Below are 21,839 nucleotides of genomic sequence, written 5' to 3'. Positions count from 1 at the left end.
AATATTAATAACTAATACAAATAATAGCAATGAATGTAATGTAGTTTCAGTAAGAATAATAACTTTTTAGCCATGAACATCTTTTAGTAACTTAGTTCTTTCGCACAATAAGCCTCAAGTCGCGGTGTAAGTGTAAGACTTCGGTTCCTTCCTCCGTAAAAAAAAAAAAAAAATATATATACATATATATATATATATATATAGTTCTTTAGGTACAAGGTTGGTAGTTTTGATCCCATCTTTGATTCTTGTTACCTCACTATATCGAGGACAACATACCATAATGGCGTATCAATAAATACATTGTTATTGAAATATTTTAATAGGAACTATAGTTCATGTTTGGAAATAAACGTTTGAGAATTACAATGAGAATTGTTGATACGCTCTTCTGGCATGATGCCCTCGGTATAATATTTTGAGTAGGCATATAGCTTGCCCTCATTCTCTTGTTTCGACCACAAGACCAGCATAGGGACACTGCGCGTCGGTACTTTTCATGCAGAAGTGACTTATTTCAATGACCTTCAAACCAGCTGTGAATGTATCAGCGTGAAGTTCTGCCTTTCTCCCTATAGTTGGAGCTGATATCGCACCAGCAATCGACAGCAGAGATACTTTTAGCAGACTTGTCAGCGAATGATTGCTGTTCCGTAATTCGTGGGTGCTCGATTACACTACCCTCTAGCGTTTGAAAGTGGAACTACACGCTAACGAAGCGCATGCTTATAGAAAAACAGAAGAGAAAATTCTCAGTGTCCTTTATAATTCGTATTCGCTGATAAGATCGCAATAACATTTCGGCACGCTCGACGGCAAGTGTGCACCTTGTTATACTCACATTACCAGAACAATAAAAGACAATTCTACTTTAAAATAATGTAAAATTTTAGCTACCACAAAAAAATGCACGTACCTATTGTAAAATCAACCAAAGAATAGCTTAACATTGCCTAAACTTGAGTTTGAATACCCTAACATGGGGGGTTTGTCAATGCCATAGCCTTCGTTCTGTATGAAGGCTCAAAAACAGTAAAAAAAAAATAAACTGATCTTTCACGTAATTGTCAAATGTATTCGATTGTAATGCTGTGTAGAAACCGTTTCTTTGCCTTCATATTTGAGTCACAACCTGCAAGGTCGAAGAGATAACAGCGGCACTCGTTCTTCGAGGTTGCTCTTTCATATGGGTTCAAATCCAGTTTGGGTTCATCACAACTGGAATTTTTATCAGTTTTCTCGACGTAAGATGAATGACAATCCTTTATGAATTCTCGACTCATCTTATCGTCACTAATTCCACCTATGCTTCGTGATAGAGGTGAGATGAGACAGCGTTTTGTCATCATAGCTCCGAATTGTGACAGCTCCGAAAAAATCACTGTGATAGATAACAGCGATTTTGTCATAGTGTCATTTTGTGTTCGGAAGATTCTTAGCGATTGCGGGGCTCAGTATCCTGTCTGTAGATTTCTAAGTCGTCTACAACTCAATATCACTTCCATCTTCTCATCTCTCAAAAACCACAAGGAATACCAATGTAATCATCCCGAGCGCACACATGTTTATCGCTCCTCTGCGAATTGAATTCATATGCCGGTGCCATGTTTCATATCAACAATAGTGATTAGCGCGGCGTAAATACTGAAAACAAAACACGATCTGAGCTGTTACGCGATACGAATAAATTAGCCTAGGTGGATCATTCGTGGAAAAATATAGCCATAGTGAGTGCATAGCTTCAGTATCAAAATGTTGCCGAAGTTTACCTTTTGCCTTTTGAGTGAAAATAAGTTTAATTAGAACCCAGTTATGTTTTCTATCAAGTTAATTTTCTGACTTGCAGTTGTCTGAACTCTAGAACTGCCACAATATACAGCATGAATCCTAAGCAATGTCATTGATTTCAAGGGATTATTCTTTGAGATATTTCAAACAATAAAGTTTAATATTTTGCTCGTTTATACTTTCTTTTCGAGAAAAAAAAAATATTTATATGCAACATTTCATAGCGTATTTTGGGAAAAATATTGAATTACTTCCCGATATGCTCAGTCCATTTAGGAGAGCAATGTATTATGATAAACGATTGAACGAATTTTAGTTTTGTCATATAATGTGCAGAACTTTGATCCTAACATGTGTGAAGGCTCATTCACAATGAAAATTAAACATAACGTAAGCGTTAACTTAAGAATATAAACGTTACGGTAAAATCAAGGTCATACCATCATTCACGATGGGAACATAAACATAACCTCAAACATACTTGGTAACCATGGAAACATAACAACGACGCCATTTCCCCATGTTCTGTCGTATACTTCAGCGCTCCACGATTGTGTTCTGTTTGCAAATCACGTAAGCATAAGCATGAAAGTTTGGAGTTTCCAAACTTCCTTGTTAACGTCTTACGGTAATGTTTATGTCAGTGCTTATGTGAATCACTGTGAATGATCCCATTTGGTAGCCTGGGCGCAAACTTCTGTGTTTATGTTACGGTTATGTTTAATTTTCATTGTGAATAGGCCTTAAGTTTTCGTTCTGCAAAGGGATTTTAAACGTGAACTCTAACAACCCTGTAAAGGTTATTGCCTGCAGGAGAGATGCAGCTAGAGTAATGCGAGAGATGGATGAAACAACGATAAATGTAAATATAACGCACATTATTGCTCTTAAGGGAAATTTGATTTCTTGCGTGTAAGTTTACTGGTTACTACTTTAAAAATTAAACTGGGAGGGAAATATTTCTGATTGGCTTGTAGAATGATAAACGAACATATTTTTTAACCATTAATAATATTTATGCAACCTAAAATAAGCTGTTCTTGTTGTCCGTGTTCACCGAATATTAATTAAAATTAAATTGAAGAGTTTGAATATAATATTTTTAATTTTGTTCGTTTAAGGTAAAATAAGCATATCGTATTTTTATTTTTTCCTTTAGAGTTTTAAACGTTTTAAAATTTGGTTTTTACAACGTTACATATTAATCCTTATTGTTCACGTTCTCTAGAATATCGTTACATCAGAACTACAGTGGGTTATCTTGACAAACTGTGGTGTCGAGATAAACTAAGTTTTAAGTTAGCTTCATTTTGTAGATCAGTGGTGCTTGTCAGTTTCTTCTTATCTTAGCTTCATAGTAAATCAAAAGTTTGTTTGCATATTGCACTCTATGTTCAATAGCAATTTTTATCCTCATTATTTAAAATATGATCTTTGCAAGGTATCCTACTGTTGTTGTGAGGTAACGAATATTCAATTGAAATGGGAGAGTAGAAATAGGTTAATCTTTTCAATTTAGTTTAAAATAAGCGTATCTTACCGTCTGCGTTTTCTGAATATTTAATTAAAATTAGGTTTTAGAGTTCATTTTAAATTTTCCAAGATTTTAACGTGAAACGAGAAGCGTTCATTATTCGCTAACACATAATAAACACAACAATTAAACATTATATCACCTGCATTTTTTTACGAGTTTAAAATAATGTACATGGCAATGACCTTCAACTTCCCTGTTCATAACAAGCCAGGTGAAGGGGGTTGTTCAGAGCAACACAATCTTATATGCATTCCCTGCTCATTACACAGCGTTGCACGATCTCGTAATTCATGTAATTTAAAATGCACATTTTTCTGGAAAACTATTCAAAATACAGCAAAATGGTATTTGACTCTTTCGTTGCTCTTTACTAAAGGAATCATCCACCAGAATTAATGACATTACTTACGGTTCATCCTATACTCTTACATCAGTCGCCAACGCCAACATAATGGGCAGAGATTGCGATTTCTCAGAGCTGTAGTCAAAGTTGGAACCGTGACAAATCGCGACAATGTTACAGGTCTTCAAATCACACCCCATCACTACTTCATAAATGGACACCTGATACAATGTCGTTAATTCGCCAACTAAACTACTGGCATTCTCATTTTTATGTATACAGGTCACTATACTGAAAACGGCGTAAGTCCCTTCTAATTGACGGGTGTTTATCCACTATATCTTATGCTGAATTGTTTCAGATGCAGGTCTGGTGTCATGTCCGCCACAGGTCTCGGGAGCAGTAAATAATTTTTCAGCTCGAAAATGGTCTTCAATATAGGAAAATAGAAGCCAGGACAGAGTATAGAAAGCAATCACTACATAATTTTATTTATTAAGGGGTTAGGTATAGCAGTAAAATTTTTGGAAATCTTCAACATTTTTTTCCTCCATTACTATATCTTGTACAATAATGAAAATTGGTATGTATAAAACACTAACCTTCTACTATACGAAAAAAAAATTTACGATTAAAAAAATATTTATAGATATTTTTTCAAAATTCCAAATGGTGGCAGTTTACTGTGCAGTGATGAAGTGTTTCCCTCATAACTCATAAACTTGTTAACTTTTTCATGTTCTTTCTCTTTTATTTTATTGCTGAAACTCATGTTTACAATATCAAGCTCTTTCAACTACATTCCTCAATAAATAATATTTTTTATTTAGTGTTAGAAGAAAGCACTGATACTTGACCATTTTTAAACGAATTTATTTTTTATCAGATAATATATCAAAGGTACAGAAGTGATGTTGTTAAATGTTATGTTATGTTTCATTTAATGACGCTCGCAACTGCAGAGGTTATATCAGCGACGCCGAATGTGCCGGAATTCTGTCCCGCAGGAGTTCTTTTACATGCCAGTAAATCTACTGACATGAGCCTGTCGCATTTAAGCAAACTTAAATGCCATCGACCTGGCCCGGGATCGAACCCGTAACCTTGGGCATAGAAGGCCAGCGTTATACCAACTCGCCAACCAGGTCGACTACAGAAATTATCTTGCATCATATTGTAGATATGACATGTATAAATACAAACAAAATATTTCGTCACAGAATGTTGGATAGTTCTCGTGACCAGAATATTGTACGAAATGGAAATATAAAAATTGGAGATTTATCCTTCAAAGAGGTGGAAAAATTCAAATATCTTGGAGCAACAGTAACAAATATAAATGACACTCGGGAGGAAATTAAACGCAGAATAAATATGGGAAATGCGTGTTATTATTCGGTTGAGAAGCTCTTATCATCCAGTCTGCTGTCCAAAAATCTGAAAGTTAGAATTTATAAAACAGTTATATTACCGGTTGTTCTGTATGGTTGTGAAACTTGGACTCTCACTCTGAGAGAGGAACATAGGTTCAGGGTGTTTGAGAATAAGGTGCTAAGGAAAATATTTGGGGCTAAGCGGGATGAAGTTACAGGAGAATGGAGAAAGTTACACAACACAGAACTGCACGCATTGTATTCTTCACCTGACATAATTAGGAACATAAAATCGAGACGTTTGAGATGGGCAGGGCATGTAGCACGTATGGGCGAATCCAGAAATGCATATAGAGTGTTAGTTGGGAGACCGGAGGGAAAAAGACCTTTCGGGAGGCCGAGACGTAGATGGGAGGATAATATTAAAATGGATTTGAGGGAGGTGGGGTATGATGATAGAGACTGGATTAATCTTGCACAGGATAGGGACCGCTGGCGGGCTTATGTGAGGGCGGCAATGAACCTTCGGGTTCCTTAAAAGCCATTTGTAAGTATGTTGGATAGTTTTTTAGTTATGTGGGAAACGCTTCATCACTGCACAGTGAACTGAATTTTGAAAACAAATATGTAAATATTTTTGTGCGAGATCGACGTATTTGCTTGGTTTCCGCACAAAACCAATCCGCGGAAAGTCTAAAATTCCACATTCAGTATTCCCAACCTAACACACATAACAATTTCCCTCTTCTTACCGCTTAAGTGACATATTGATTTTACTGCTTTAGGCTTTTAACATATTATTTTTAGAGACGTTCAATATAGTAATAATTATAAATTGGAAACTTACCACTGCAATTTCACCTAAATTGCACTGTTAATTATTGTTTTTAAATATTTGCAAAAATTAAGTAAACTCTACAACTCCACTAAAGTTACTGCATTCGTGATGCAAGCAACATTAAGGAAGCCGTGAAAAAATCAACAAATCAACTTGCCGATGTTATTACTGCAATATGTTATATAAATAATATTGTTAAAATATTAAAATGAAAAATAAATCATTACATAACCTTACCGTTTGTTTTAAGTTCGCATTTATAGACTGGGGGGGGGGGAAGACAGACGTATATCACGGCCTGCTGGAGAATAGTAAACACAGAAAACATTTTAAAGCACAATGTTGAAGATAGATATTTTTGTTTTACAAATTTGCCGTCATTGAACAGAAACCAAGGAGATGATTTCATTGCAACTAATTAGAAATTCCTCTTTCAGGTATGTAATAAACGATCTTCGCACAAAATAATGTACGATACACGAGCGGTATGTTTTCTTTCAATTCTCGGAAATTAAAAATGCTCAACTGCGTTTCGCTTTTTCAAACTTTTCCTGGAACATGAAAACTTCAACATACCGCTCTTGTAACGCATATTAATATTTTTAATCGTAAAAACATGTTTTTCATATAGCAGAAGGATAGTGTCTTACACAAACTAATTTTCATTATTGTACAAGATACAGTAATGGAGGAAAAAATGTTGAATATTTCCAAAATTTTATTGCTGTAAGCTGTACCTAACCCCTTAAGACAACAAGAAAGCATTCTGAGATTGAGGCCTAAGGGGGGAAAAAATTCGCTTAAAAAATAATCACAAAAAGGCAGTATAGAGTACTGTCCCATATCTGCTCTAAACGAAATAACAGGCTTTTGTTACGTCATCTGAATTCGCGTCATTGATCTTGAGACCTGCAAGCTACGCATATCACGCTTTCCGCTCACAGCCCATTTTAATATGACGTATATTTACAGGCTATATGTGCATTATACGTACTTTATAAGAGTCGTTTTTATGGGAAATCGATATAGTTCATTATGGATGGGACATCTTTTCAGTCGTATTTCAAAGTCTTTAAAAAATCCTTACTTATACGGCCGTCCACATCCTGGAAACAATGGAATATTCTCTAAAATTCTGCCAACAACATTTCAATGTGCTACTGTTGGCAATAGCTAGCACGTAAGATAAGGAACGAATTCTCACATTGTCTAGCGTAGAATTTATCTCTGCTGTACTGTACAATGGAACAAGAAATTCAGCAGTAGCAATGGCAGTCCTAGGGTATATGCAGGAGACAGAAGAAGAAAAAATTATAGTTCATAAAGCACTGAAGAGTGTGAAATAATACGTGGAAAGGAGAAGAGGATAAACAGCGTGAAACAAAATATCTTAAAGGGGGAAAACGGAGATGAGAAAAATAACAAAAAATTGCTGGCATCAATTATGGTAAACCGGTATAATAAACAATGTGCAGCAAAGAGGGTAAAACATAAATAGTGAGAAGGGAAGCAGACTTTAAGGAGGAGAGTAGAAACCACGTAAACTTCTCATAGAAGGAGCTGCAGGAGACAACGTGGTGGAAGACTAGAGTGGGGGGGGGGCTGCTGAGTGAGTGAAGAAGTCAGCTAAGGTACACTTCCTTCCGGTCTCTTTGTCTCTTTAAGACACCGCAGAGAAGATCTCTTGAAGTTAGAACGTATCTAGGTTGAATCCGGCGGTGGGCAGAGCGGTTTGTTTTATGGAAACTCCCCATCTCTCCCTTCCCCCAACCGGCGATTCGGTGCTTAGGTTTGTAAAGGAAGGAAGGGCTTTTAAATTCCTTCAGATCCGTCGGGAGTTTTCTAAGAAATATGTTCCATGTTAACAGTAAGGGTAAGATGGGATGTATCAAAAAAGGGGAAAAACTAGGGGGAAAAAAAATCTTACTAACAGATTGCTCTTGCAACATAACATTTTAAATCCTGAAATTAATATACAGTGAAACCAGTCTAAAGCGGCCATCTGAAGTTACCTTGTAAAATGGCCGTTTTATCAGGTGGCCGCTTGATTAAGGTTGAGGTTTTTTATGAAAATACAGAATTTCATTGACTTTTCAATACTTTGCGCGTACAAGAATCGTCCATATTAAAGTCAGCCTCTTGCAATTCTTGCAGAACTGAAGGCAGTCTATTTTTTCCATTTTTCAATAACATTGGTTGCAATGTCACCTCCTTTACCAGACACAGAACAAAATTCAATGTTATGCCGTTCTCTAAAGCACTCTACTCTAACCTCCCATTACTAGCAACAAAATTGCTTACATTGAGTTTTTTTTGGCAATTTCAAGAGCTTTCTCTTGAATCATAGGCCCACTTACTGGCAATTTCTTCGCCTTCGCACACTTGAATCATTCTTAAACTAAATCATTCACATTACTAAACATAGATTCTCTCTTCTTTTTTGGCATATTTTTTCCCCAATTCTTTTAATATTTCATCTTTATTCTTAATTATACCGTTTATTTGTGTCCTTCCACATTTGAATATTTCTGCAATTTTTCTCGCAGATGTTCCCTTCTCACTTTCTTCAATCATTTTTCGTCTCACCTCTAAACTTGACACCACTCTAGATTTATTGTTAGACATGATTTCTCTTTCAAACTAACTTCACAGTTCTGAATCAACTGAATGAAAAGAAGAAAAATTCGTAAAAGCTGGTCCAAATAGAGAAAGATAGAAAGAGGAGAAAAAAATTCGAATGGTTAACTACTGACCTGAAGCATACTGTGACATTGTCGATGGAAAACATCCGTGTTTCAATCCTTTAAAAACGAGTAAGAATTTATAGCTGTGCAGGGTCGAAGTGGAAAGTGACAAAAGAATCATAAAACAGTAACCAACTAACCCCAAGATATGCAGGGTATACTGTTGTACACTTAGGTATTGTCCTCGTGATATTGCTTCCTGTTCTCTAACTATCGAAAAAATCGGTCAGACAGTATCCGTGAAAAGATTTCTTGTTGGACAGTGACTGTTATAGTCAGGTTCCAATCCAAATAGACCCCGGCCGCTGGCCGGCGCATGAGGTGGCCGTTAAATGAAGAGAGAATTTGTATTGTTCTTATGGAAAATCCAATTGGTTCCAGAGAAAATTGGCCTTTTGGCCAGGTGGCCGTTTAAATGAAGTGACCGCAAAGGCAGGTTTCACTGTATACTTTATTTTCAGCCAAACTAGCTTAACACATAACATTGATTAAGTCAATAAGTTACACACAACATGTGTTATACAGAGTGATTTATATAGAACTGACACATTTCTTTCTTTAATTATTCCGTTGGAAATTCATTCGATGACCCAATTTTAGCACCAAATTAAGCAGAATGTTCTGGAGTTTCGATTCCTTGTCACTAGATGCGCAGATGTTTATGTTTTATTCCTATTGTTGGCAGCTGTTTTCGACATTTTGTGTCAACGTGAAAATGCAGTACACATTAAATCAACGACTCTTTATGTGAACTCACGCCATTGGGCCATCGAAAATCCACATGTCATCCATGAAGCACATATGCACCCGGTTAAAATCTGAGTTAGGTGCGCAATATCCGCACAGAGAATAGTGGGGCCAATTTTTTTTAACCAGACTGTGAACACTGCAGAGCACCGACTGATTTTCATGGAGTTTGTTGAGCAACTGGACGATGTAGAGCTGAGTCAAGGATATTTTCAGCAAGATGGCGCTACATGCCATACATCAAATGAATCCATGGAACTAATTGCAAGTTTCTTTGACGACCGAATAATTTCCAGGAACCTGTGGCCACCGAGATCTCCGGATTTGACAACGCCGGACTTCTTTCAATGGGGTTACTTAAAAGACAGGGTTTACGCCACACGTCCCCAGACATTGGACGATCTGAAGCACAACATAACACAGGAGATTCAAGCTATTGACAACAGAGTCCTCCAACGATTGGCCAGTAACATGGAACGACGTGTTGAGTTGTGCCTTATGCAGGATGGAGGATATTTTCAACATTTGCTATAGAGGTAAATAATCTCCCAAAACCCCTCTACATTTTAGGTGTAATAAGTTGTCGCTAGCACAATTCGTTTTGAAACAATTAATGAAAGAAATGTGTCAGTTCTATATAAATCACTCTGTATATCAATGTAATATATTTATCATGAACATTTTTGCCTTGTACGGCAATTTCAGATGAACAATTAGCAATAATAATTTGATACTAATATACGAGAAGTACATAATGCGAAAAATAAACTGTCAATATCAGCATTCCTCAGGGAACCGTATTGGGTCCTGTGTTGTTCAGCATTTTTATAAATAATTTGTTACTTTTAGATGCTAACATTACTAAAGGTAATATTGATTCCTTTGCAGACGATACTGGATGCTGCTGGGAACATGTTTTTAAAAAGGCTAATATTGGCTTAAATTCAATGAAAAATGGTTAGATTTTAATCTACTACGACTCAACATACATAAAACAACTTCATTCCCTTTGCTTTCAACAAAACACGCCTCCCTATAGTGGAAAACAACTGAAAGTTAAAATAATTCATAGCAATAATTGTACAAATATTTATAATAAATTGCAATTGTCCTAAACTACGCTCAACAACCCATGTGAAATATTTATGTACCTTCATCGATCACAATTTAAAAAGGAATTTTTATATTAACTACTTATGTCTTAAATTACGTAAAACTCTCTACAATTTTGTTCAATTGTGTCGCTTTATGTGAGCAAAACTATTGATAATATTTCTAGTCCTAGTCCAGCCTATAATATAGTATGGAATTATAGGAATGGGGCGGATTATCACAGAATACCATTCATAAATATAAAGGATTATTAATAATATAAATGATTATTAAGATATGTTTAAGAAAACTTGATTATCCAACTCATCTTACTGTACATATAAAGAATTTAATACTTTGAATATCAAGCACATTTATATTTATACAATTTTGAATTACTACTATAAATATCAAACTAAGAAGATACAATATTTCGCTCCTCCTCACTGATCCAAAATGTAAGACTGAAGCAGGTCTAAGACACAGTTCTAATCACGGTTCAAGATTATATAAATATTTTACAAAGAGAATTCTAAACTGAAATTATTAAGCACCTACATTATTTAACAAACAAATGCTTAAACTATTTTTAAAATTATAATCATCATGCAAATTCTTATTAATAATTTGTTGTCACTTTAATAATATCGTATTATTAATTTAGTATTTTTATGTATATGTAATGTCTGTTGTTGAAATAGCCGAAGCATTTCACTTTTCGGATTTACAGCAGTTGTTTAAATCTTTGAAAATACGTCCTGTAAATGTTCATAGAGTGACTTGAGTCCTTTTACCCGCCCCCAACAGAGAATTGAACTGTATAATTTTCGAAATAGTGTAATAGTCTAATCCTAGCTACCTAGCTTCTCGTTTTCAACATTTGTCCTCATATCACGAAATAGGTACTCGCTCACAACACCATATCACACTCTCCATTCCTAAACACAGAACATCCTTCTACTCTTCATCTTTCACCGTCTCTGCAGCTCATCTCTGGAACTCTCTACCACAACATGTCAGAGACTGTCGGACATTGTCTAGTTTCAAAAATAAATTAAAATTGCACTTTTTCAATTCAGATTCCTTTCACTTATAAGACCTTTTCTCTGCGATAGTTTTGTAAAAATATAGGCTATATATTTCTTTCCTTCCTTTTCCCTTTTTGTTCTCTTTATCAGCCGATGCATTTATTATCATAGCCTTTTTATTGTGAATTTTATTTAACATTCGTATTTCTTTTCTTTTTGTTATTATTTTATTACATTCCATTTTGTTATATTCTTCCTTACGTTTTCCATATTAACCATCTGTACTAATGAGTTGCTTTTAATATATTCCAATGTATTTTACTTTCTTTTTTCTATTATTGTATTATTTTCATGTTGTTTAGTGTAGATTTTATTATGCTATTATTATTATTATTATTATTATTATTATTATTATTATTATTATTATTATTATTATTATTATTATTATTATTATTATTTGTAATATGTTAGTATTCTGTTCTTTAACTTTTTGTTAAATTTTAACTGCTTGTATACTTTGTGACTTGATAGAGCAGGCCTGCACAAGGTTTGCGCTCTCCGAGCCGTCTCACAGCTCATGAGCGGAATGCAGATATTAGCTGCGCTCTGTATAAGGGTGGACTGGAAGAAGGGGTGATCTCGTACAAAATATACACAAAAGGAAGTACTATTACGAGTGTTTATGAAATGAATTCCCGTTCGGTGTTTGCAAAACTATCTTGGACTATTATTAATTAATAAAGAAATATTTATTTTACAGAAATAATAGAAATTCTATAGCTACTTAAATGTACAATATCATTTTGTTATATTTTTATGTATCAGTACATCAAAACGAGGTTTTATGCTGTTGGCAGCTGAAAGGAACAGTAGCCTACTGATCATAATGAAACATTAGTTACAGATGTTCGATGTCTGCCTTTATTAAAGTTGATTATAGAAAACAGTTGCTCACAAATATAAATATTGAGCCAAACATAGCAATCATTTTCACAACCAGCCTGTGTAGTCGTGGATATTATTGCTAATGTTTAGTCTTGTAAAACTCAACCAGGCTAGTAGTATTATTCAAACGATCTTTAGCCCTTAGGTCACATTGAAGGTCAATAAGTTCGAGCTGTAAATCGTTAAATGTTAAATGTTATGTTCCGTCTTTTAGATTCCTCCATACTGTACTGTAGCAGTAGGTAAGCAACGTGAAACAGTTACTGAGAATAGGCCTACACATTGCACTCCACTAGATAACTGAGTGGTAGTTTCCCTCTCCTCTACCTATACTGTAGCAAGTCTATGTCATTCTGACGTATATTTCTCTCCGTTTCGACGAGCGGTAAACACCGCTCTCCCGCTCCGAAGGAGCGCGCGCGCTCGTTGAGCTCTGTTTGTGCAGGCCTGTGATAGAGTGTAAGAGAAGGCCCTATGGCCTTAACTCTGCCAGTATAAATAAAGAATTATTATTATTATTATTATTATTATTATCATTATCATCGGGCGGCCGGGTAGCTCAGTTGGTAGAGCAGCTGGCTACGGACTGGAAGGTCCGGGGTTCGATCCCAGGTGGTGACAGGATTTTTTCTCGTTGCCAAACTTTCAGAACGGCCCCAAGGTTCACTCAGCCTTCTATAAAATTGAGTACCGGGTCTTTCCCGGGGGTAAAAGGCGGTCAGAGCGTGGTGCCGACCACACCACCTCATTCTAGTGCCGAGGTCATGGAAAGCATGGGGCTCTACCTCCATGCCCCCCAAGTGCCTTCATGGCATGTTACGGGGATACCTTTACCTTTTTACCTTTTATTATCATTATCATCTCTCATTACAATTTTCCAAACCCCATCAAGAGAGAGGAGTTACCTCTGAGTGGAAAAAGTTATCAACTTTTCCATATATCCTTCTATAATTTGAAAGACGCGAGATTACATTACGTTCTTTGGTACACATCACTTCATATCATTATTAATTTCTGTATACCTCAATTCTCACACATACTCGCTTCAATATGTGTCACTTGTAAGCCACAATTATCCAGAGAGGATACAGAGTAGATACCAAAGCAATACAATCTCTGCTTGTACAGGGTATGGACCCTGTATCATGTGACCAAACCTCATGAATAGATGAGGTAGAGGATTCTGTTACTTGCTACTCTTAGCTATGCTACTTGTTCCGGGCAGGAATCGAAGCCGCTATAGATGTTTATCATCTACAAGCAACAAGCCATACTGAATAGGCTTCAGTATATATAGCTACCGCATAAAGACATGACCGCTCCGTTCTCAATTCCATTCCCTGCAGTATATTAAACGACGACGCACTACACACCGATTCAAAAGTACATTCACTCCTTTACAACATTGAAACAATCCTTTGCTTGCTGTCTAACAAAGGTGGATTTTGATCCCAGGGCAAAATAATTCAACAAGTAGTACTGTTTTATTAATTTGCATGTATTTATGTCATTTTTGGGACACAGTACACGAAAATGAAATAAGTTACAAGTGTTAATTCATGACAAACAATTAAAAAGGGTTACTGAGAACAAATTTTTGTTGTCAATATTAAGAATTTGGGGAGAATACATAAAACATGACAATTTTTTTTATAAATATAAATAATCACTCTTACAGAACAAGAAGAAGAATATTATTTCCACGTTCTACATTTTACATAAAGCACAAACAAATGTTAAGAAATCGAGGCAATTTGTTTTGTAAAATATCACAAATATATGAATTTTATGTCTAGACTACATCACAATTTACTGATATGTAATTTGTAAAACAACAGTTACTGAAATTTTATGCTTACAACAAAAATCTACAATAGTTTATGAAAATACTGCAAGTTATTGAATTTGTTATGCAAATACGAGAAGTAATTTAATTTTATTGAAATAAAAAGTGTTTTAATTGCCATTAGTCTTAAGTATCATACAACAATAACTTGGAAACACACACAAAAATGATTAAGTAAATAAAAATATACGATATATTCAGACCGATTTTCATTATAACTATCTCATTCATTCTTCTTGGATGAATCTTGAAAGAAATGAACATTGGGTGTGTTAAGGTATTTCTGCAAAAATAGAACAAAATAAAACAAAATTATAATTTTGAAATAAAATCAACAACTATTGCATCGTTGTGAGGTTAAGAATTTTACACAACATTCGAAATAATTTGATAAATAAAGAGCTAGTCATAGAAATGTTAATAATTTAATAAAAAATAAAAAGAAGAATACAGTACGAAATAAATTGGTACTTCACCTCGCAAATGTTACAGAATCAGTTTTTTCATTTCTCATTAAGTAACCTACATAACCATTATGTAATGCAATGAAAAAATAAAAACAGTATACATAATTCCTGTTTCAAAATAATAGTAACACTTTCACATAATTTTTACTAATTACTAATCATACAACAACTTGATGCATATTGTAATTGAAGAAACTGTCGAAGTTTTTACTGAGACGTTGAACACTCCGCGTCAGATTTTTTTGTTACACAGCACACATCAAAACGATAGTCAAAATCTTCCCACACACACCGTATCTCAGTTAATGAATGCAAACGCTGCAATGATCCGATGCCTTACATCTCCAATGTCTTGGGGCAGAGGTGGCACATAAGCTACATCATTTACATAACCTCAAAGAAAGAAGTCACATAGTGTCAAGTATGGTGACCTGGGAGGCCAATGGCGATAGGTCAGATCAGAGGCAGTATCACATCCAATCTAAAGCTTTAATAGACTGCCAATTCGGAAATATCTACCAAGCAACTTTTATACCATTTTTTTATTGAATTTGTTTTCTCAAGCTGCTGAAAAGAAAATATTTTTATGTCGTGGAGTTGCCATTTTTCAATAATGTACACCATGGGAATAAAAATAACACGTTCTTCAAACTTGATACTTTGAAAGTTGATTAACAAATGAATTGTACTATGTTAATTAATATTTACTCAATAATAGTCATATGAAAGTGTTACCATCATTTTGAAACACATTGTACTTAGCAAAGAGAAGTGAATATATGTTTTGTAGAGAGAAGAATTTGTATTACATGACACTTCAAGAAACCTATATAGCTGAAAAAATTGGAGAGCAAAATTTAACAGAAAATATAGGGATTGTAGGACAATCAAGTAAACTTATTTTCATACATGGAAAATTGGAGGAAGAGACTAAAATAGATGAAAAAGAAGAAGAGGACTTCAAAGCATATGAAACCAAAAAGTATAACTATCAATCGATAAATTCGGAGTTATAGATGCGGAAAACAGGGAAAGATAGAGATGTTTAATTCAAAGACATATTTGAATCATACTCTTATAATATCTTGGTCATATAGTGAAGAAGGTTCGTATGGAAGAAGCGTGTAGGCTACTGTAATATCACGATGAAGAGAAGCTTCAGTACTAAGAACAGAACAATTTTCAATAATTCTGTGGTGTTTGGTGAGAACATGATAACTCCAAAATGGCCTTTTTTTTTAGCCGAAAGCGCATCCGTATATAAAAAGAAAGTTCTCTTTTGTATTGTATTGTATTTATTAACATTCCATGATATTCATACATGCTTACAGCTAGAATATGGAACAAGTCAAAAAACTTAATACTATTATAAAATCTTAATTTATAGTCACATTCTAGATGAAATATATACAGACGAGATTTACAATATAGTCTACTAGTACAACACAAAGTTTTAGTATCAATTTCATGAAGTGTTATTGAATGTCATGAATTCACCTACAGAATAGAAGGCGTGAGAAATTAGGTATTTCTTTAATTTGGCCCTAAATAATTTTATGTTTCGAGTTTCATTTTTTATATCGATAGGGAGGCTATTAAAAAATTTTACTGCCATATAACGCACTTCTTTTTGATAGCACGATAGACTTGCCGATGGAGAATGAAAGTCATTTTTCTGACGTGTATTTATGCTATGAACTGTTGAATTAGTTACAAAGTTTTCACGATTACATACGAGGAAGACTATTAATGAAAAGATACACTGACAAGCCATGGGCATTATTTGTAGTTTTTTGAAAATAGTCCTACACGATTCCCTAGATTTGGCACCTACTATTATTCTAATTACTCTTTTTTGTAACAGAAATATATTGTTACTATCTGTGGAATTTCCCCAGAATATTATTCCGAAACTCATTACCGAGTGGAAGTATGCAAAGTATATTGTTTTTAAGGTATTGATATTTACTATCTTTTGCATATATCTAATAGCAAAACAAGCTGAATTTAGTTTGGGGGTAACTTCTTTAATATGATTTTTCCAATTTAACACATCGATTTTGAAGCCAAGAAATTTGGTTGTTGTTGTTGTTTCTAATAGGGATCTACTGTTAATTATTGCGCTAGAAATTTGCGACGTTGAATTTGGACAGGATTTAAATTGAATTATGTTAGTTTTGTTACAATTTAATACTAATTTATTGACTGAGAACCAGTCACATATTTTGAAGAGAATTTCCTCTGTTGAAGATTGGAATGTGTTGGAGTTATTGGCTGTAATTACTATACTTGTGTCATCTGCAAATAATATGGGATGACCTACATCTTTTATAAGGGGGGGGGGGCAAGATCATTTGTAAACACTAGAAAAAGTAGGGGACCTAATATTGATCCTTGAGGAATTCCATTCCATTCTTTCGTTGGTATAGTCGTGATATCATCTGATCATATTCATATTTTCATTTACATTTGTATGTAAAGTAGAATTATGATTTATATAGGAAAAGTGAAAATAAAAATGCTTTGTACCTCAAAACAGAGTTTTTGGAGATATGTTTTGACCAAACACCACAGAATTTATTAAGTCTATATAATATTCTTTATTTAACGTAAAAATCTGAAATACATACTGCACGTTAACAGTACGTCTAGAATATAGCTTGTCAGGTGTTTCATGTGACCTCTCGTAAAAGTATACAACATATCACTATTTTTCGGTGAACTGGCGGAGAAGATACGGCTGTCCGCTACATTAAAATATAAAATGTATTTTTTAAATTTGTCATCTGAACGAAACTACAAGATTATTTCATTATCTTACTAGCATTTCGCAATGTATCACAGTCTTTACACCCGATTTAAATTCTTACAGTAGAAAAGTAGAAACCGGCGTATTAAGATATTTTACAACAAAGAGAATAACTGGAAGACTATATTCGAATCCGATTTACAACTAAAGACAAACCTTGGACACATTGCTGACCATGTTTATGAAATACGTACAAAATACGAGAGTGGATAGTCATTCTTTATATTTCTGATTAGTTAAGTTAGAGTAGGATTTTTATGGCCACAAATTAGCCAACACTTGAATGGACAATAGCACACCGGTCTACTTACACGAATTTGAATCCGCTACAGATTGCAGACAGGTCCTACGTAAAGGGGGCTTTCTATTTTATTTGACACTTCGTAATAATAATAATAATAATAATAATAATAATAATAATAATAATAATAATAATAATAATACTGATAATAATAATAATAATAATAATAATAATAATACTGATAATAAAATAATAATACTGATAATAAAATAATAATACTGATAATAAAATAATAATACTGATAAAAATATTAATAATGATAAAAATAATAATAAAGTAATAATAATAATAATAATAATAATAATAATAATAAATAATAACAAAATAATAATAATAATAAAATAATAATAATAAAATAATAATAATAATAAAATAATAATAATAAAATAATAATAATAATAATAAAATAATAATAAATAAAAAATAATAATAAATAATAATAAAATAATAAAAAATAATTATAAAATAATAAAATAATTATAAAATAATAAAATAATAAAATAATAATAATAAAATAATAATGATAATAAAATAATAATAATGATAATAAATTAATAATAATGATAATAAAATAATAATAATAAAATAATAATAACAAAATAATAATAACATAATAATAATAAAATAATAATAACAAAATAATAATAACAAAATAATAATAATAATAATAATAATAATAATAATAATAATAATAATAATAGAAAATCCACAAACTATTAGGGAAAACACGAGAGTAAAGTAATGAAGTAAGAAAGTAATTGAAGAAAGTAATGAGATAGGTTTGGAAGTGAACTTCGGAAAAAACAAAGTATATGATTACGTCTCATGACTAGAAGATAGTACGAAATGAAAATATAAAAATTGGAAATTTATCCTTTGAAAAGATAGAAAATTTCCAACACCTTGGAGCAACAGTAACAAATATAAATGACACTTGTGAGGAAATTAAATGTAAAATAAATATGGGAAATGCGTGTTATTATTCGCTTGAGAAGCTTTTACCATCCAGTCTGCTCTCGAAAAAGTTGAAAGTTACAATTTATAAAACAGTTACATTACCGGTTATTCTGTACGGTTGTGAAACTTGGACTCTCACTTTGAGAGAGGAACAGAGGTCAAGAGTGTTCGAGGATGAGTTATTTAGGAAAATATTTGGGGCTAAGAGAGATGAAGTTACATGAGAATGGAGAAAGTTGCACAACGCAGAACTGCACGCATTGTATTCTATACCTACCATAATTAGGAACATTAAACCCAGACGTCTGAGATAGGCAGGGCATGTAGCACATATGAGTCTAGAAATGCATATATGTAGAGTGTTAGTTGGAAAACCTGAGGGGAAAAGATCTTTGGGGAGACACAAGGCATAGATGGAAGGATAATATAAAAATGGATTTGAGGGAGATGGGATATGATGGTAGGGACTGGATTAATCTTGCTCAAGATAGGGGTCGATAGTGGACTTATGTGAGGGCGGCAATGAACCTCCGGGTTCCTTAAAAGCCATTTGTAAGTAAGTAATAATAATGATAATAATAATAATGACAAGAGTAACAATAAAGATATCAATAATGGTAACAGTAACTAATAATAATTATATTGGTAATATTACTTACAAATGGCTTTTAAGGAACCCGAAGGTTCATTGCCGCCCTCACATAAGCCCGCCAGCGGTCCCTATCCTGTGCAAGATTAATCCAGTCTCTATCATCATACCCCACCTCCATCAAATCCATTTTAATATTATCCTCCCATCTACGTCTCGGCCTCCCTAAAGGTCTTTTTCCCTCCGGTCTCCCAACTAACACTCCATATGCATTTCTGGATTCGCCCATACGTGCTACATGCCCTGCCCATCTCAAACGTCTGGATTTAATGTCCCTAATTATGTCAGGTGAAGAATACAATGCGTGCAGTTCTGTGTTGTGTAACTTTCTCCATTCTCCTGTAATTTCATCCCGCTTAGCCCCAAATATTTTCCTTAGCACCTTATTCGCAAACACCCTGAACCTATGTTCCTCTCTCAGAGTGAGAGTCCAAGTTTCACAACCATACAGAAGAACGGTAATATAACTGTTTTATAAATTCTAACTTTGAGATTTTTGGACAGCAGACTGGATGATAAGAGCTTCTCAACCGAATAATAACACACATTTCCCATATTTATTCTGCGTTTAATTTCCTCCCGAGTGTCATTTATATTTGTTACTGTTGCTCCAATATATTTGAATTTTTCCACCTCTTCGGAGGATAAATCTACAATTTTTATATTTCCATTTCGTACAATATTCTGGTCACGAGACATAATCATATACTTTGTCTTTTCGGGATTTACTTCCAAACCGATCGCTCTACTTGCTTCAAGTAAAATTTCCGTGTTTTCCCTAATCGTTTGTGTATTTTCTCCTAACATATTCACGTCATCCGCATAGATAAGAAGCTGATGTAACCCGTTCAATTCCAAACCCTGCCTGTTATCCTGAACTTTCCTAATGGCATATTCTAGAGCGAAGTTAAAAAGTAAAGGTGATAGTGCATCTCCCTGCTTTAGCCCGCAGTGAATTGGAAAAGCATCAGATAGAAACTGACCTATACGGACTCTGCTGTATGTTTCACTGAGACACATTTTAATTAATCGAACTAGTTTCTTAGGAATACCAAATTCAATAAGAATATCATATAATACTTCCCTCTTAACCGAGTCATAAGCCTTTTTGAAATCTATGAATAACTGATGTACTGTACCCTTACACTCCCATTTTTTCTCCATTATCTGTCGAATACAAAAAATCTGATCAATAGTCGATCTATTACGCCGAAAACCGCACTGATGATCCCCAATAATTTCATCTACGTACGGAGTTAATCTTCTCAAAAGAATATTGGACAAAATTTTGTATGACGTCAACAAAAGTGACATTAATTAATTAATTCCTTGTTCTATCCAAAGGGAGATCTTTTACTGCAAACCTAGCAGCTAATATTTCGTATTTTCTGCCTTCCTCTATGTCTCCGTATATGATCCATGGATCTTAATGTTGTTTATCATCAATAATACGTCATAATGTTGCCTATTATAACTTCGTGAACAGCACTTTTTAACGTTTTTATTTATTTACGCTTATTTCTACGAAAATAGAAGATATTCCCTGGTCCAGAAAAGATTGTAACTGATGTATCATAAATATTGTTTCAGTGTTGAAATATGGAATCATCCTCTGTCAATGATCCCAATAAAAAGCTGTAATATCCTAATGAAATCACCTTTCGCTACTGGAGTTTACAAAGGTATTGGTATCTTCAATTAAATTTCCTGTTCAGCAATAAAATAACATATACAGTGACATCATTTTATTTTTACTTCAATTTTTGTTGTACCCGAGTTTTTGAATGTACTTCACTCCCTCCCCTTCTACTAATGAAGTTCCAACTCCACACAGAACCAAGACCGCAGATAGTAAGCAGTACTGAGTTACTGAGTATAGTACGTTCCAGAAATATGTTCGCGTTTTCCAGTGACGAAAGAGCTTTCAATATTGAATCATATTTTCGCACGGGTACTGTCCGTTTGCCTACGTCGCATCCCGATTTCCCCCATATGCTTCTGCTCGCCCTTCTGTAAAAGCTGGGCTGTCTTAGCTCTTTTCTGAAAACATTAATTTCTCTTAGGAATTGGAAGTTAATGTAATATTATACAGCTGTTTAATTTAACTTAAATAAAAGGGCCTCGTTAAGTAATTAACTGTCACGTGATTTCCTCCCTTTCTACAATCCTGCGGCATAACCACTTGGACGGACAGTAGATAGCATGTCTGAGTAATTTTATATTTTCGGGTCGGGCAGAAATGAAGATTGAATTTACAGTACGTAGAATAGGTACAGAATTATTTCAACATGAGTTACTAGTACGAAGGACGAAAATGGCAATTGGAATTAGATGCAATAGTCTATAGTGCGATAATATGCACAAAAGAACTGAAG

General features: G+C 34.0%; 1 protein-coding gene across 1 annotated transcript in view; it reads right to left on the bottom strand.

Annotated features, from left to right (window-relative positions):
• The window catches only part of LOC138700581 (nephrin-like), a 1,373,770-nt gene that overhangs the window by 426,012 nt on the left and 925,919 nt on the right, over positions 1 to 21,839 (bottom strand). The window lies entirely within an intron of this gene.

Source organism: Periplaneta americana, chromosome 5, assembly GCF_040183065.1.
Source record: "Periplaneta americana isolate PAMFEO1 chromosome 5, P.americana_PAMFEO1_priV1, whole genome shotgun sequence".
In the NCBI taxonomy this organism is placed as follows: Eukaryota; Metazoa; Arthropoda; class Insecta; order Blattodea; family Blattidae; genus Periplaneta; species Periplaneta americana.
Note: the sequence above shows the minus strand (reverse complement) of the source record. Positions and strands in the feature narration are given on the sequence as shown.